Consider the following 1,569-nt stretch of genomic DNA (forward strand, 5'->3'; position numbering starts at 1 on the left):
ACCCCAGACACTATCTCAATGAAGACTGGGATCAGACAAGACTGTGTCACTGCAGAAACCCTCTCCCCCTTCACGGTAGCACAGTGGTTAGCATTGTTGTTTCACAGCACCAGGGACCTTGGGTCACTGTCTGTGCGGAGTCTGCACGTTCTCCCAGTGTCTGTCTGGGTCTCCCACAAGTCCCAAAAGAAGTGAGGTGAATTGTAAATTGAATTGGACATTCATTATTATTCTGATTTTCCCTCAATTTACCCCAACAGGCGCTGGAGTGTGGCAATTGGGGGATTTTCACAGTAACTTGATTGCAGTGTTACATAGAAGATACATAGAAGATAGCAGCAGGAGGAGGCCTTTGGCCCTTCAAGCTTGAAAGTTACTTGAAATGAAATGGATGAAAATGAAAATCGTTTATTGTCACAAGTAGGCTTCAAATGAAGTTACTGTGAAAAGCCCCTAGTCGCCACATTCCGGCGCCTGTTCGGGGTGGCTGGTACGGGATTTGACCCGTGCTGCTGGCCTGCCTTGGTCTGCAAGGTTACTTAATGAAAGCTTACTTGTGACACCAATAAAGGTTATTATCCCACCTCCAGCAAATTACCCATGGGTGTGGAGATAATCGACAGGACAGGAAACGAACACCACCTTCAAAACAAAAACAGAATCGGTTCAACCGCAAACATTGAGCTCCAGTTTGCAGATGCCTGATCTGTTTGTTAAATCCATCCATCTCCCTTGATTCTATAACCATTAATACTTTCATGTCACAAACTTCTATCAATCTCAGTTTTTATAGTTTCTGTTGACTGAATCTGAACAGAATTCCAGATTTCACTATATTTTGTGAAGTGATTTCTGACATTGCTGCTGAACAGCCCAGTCTCAGTTAAACAAATAATTATTGATTTGGACATTTAAATGGTGACAATTATATTACTCTGAACTGGTAATGTAACACAATTTCAAAACCATAATAATAATTTGAGTAAAACACTGCAGAAGCTGGAAATGTGAAGTGAAAACAGAAAGTTGTGGAAATCCTCAGCAGGTTTGGCAGCTTCTGTGAAGAGAAAGAAAGAGAGTTAACATTTCCAATGCAACCTGATTCTTCTTCAGAACTGAGTGTTTGCAGCATTGTGATTTCATTTGCCAAACATACTGAATGTGAACTTTGTGGTTCTTACAGATATCTGGCTGTAAATCTGATTTCAGACCTTCCTCTGAACACTTTCCAACCTCAGCTCCAGCTCATTGTCCTTCACTAAAGACCCGGGTAGAAAATCCCGCCACAAGATGGCGGCGGCCGCTGGGTGATGTCACCGGGGAGGAAGTCCCGCCCACTCCCTCGAAGTCCCGCCCACTCCCTCTTCCCGTACTAAGATGGCCGCCCAAGCGCACTGCTCCAAGAACAAAAGACCCGACTTCCATTCCCAAGATGGCGGCGTTCGCCGGTTGATCCGGGGCCTGTCACCGGGGAGGAAGTCCCTCCCACCCCGTCTTCCCTAACCAAGATGGCTATCCCAGCGCTCCGCGCCAAGAAAAGACCCGACTTCCATTCCCAAGATGGTGGTG

At 45.7% G+C, this 1,569-nt stretch overlaps 1 long non-coding RNA gene across 1 annotated transcript; it reads right to left on the reverse strand.

Annotated features, from left to right (window-relative positions):
• Positions 1-769: 769 nt before the first annotated feature.
• LOC140421674 (uncharacterized) lies at positions 770-1,287 on the reverse strand. The gene is made up of 2 exons (XR_011946986.1): positions 1,182-1,287; positions 770-1,057 (listed from the first exon to the last, which is right to left on the reverse strand). It is a non-coding gene; the product is annotated as an uncharacterized lncRNA (long non-coding RNA).
• Positions 1,288-1,569: the final 282 nt, after the last annotated feature.

The sequence above is a fragment of the Scyliorhinus torazame genome, chromosome 5 (assembly GCF_047496885.1).
Source record: "Scyliorhinus torazame isolate Kashiwa2021f chromosome 5, sScyTor2.1, whole genome shotgun sequence".
Taxonomy (NCBI): Eukaryota; Metazoa; Chordata; class Chondrichthyes; order Carcharhiniformes; family Scyliorhinidae; genus Scyliorhinus; species Scyliorhinus torazame.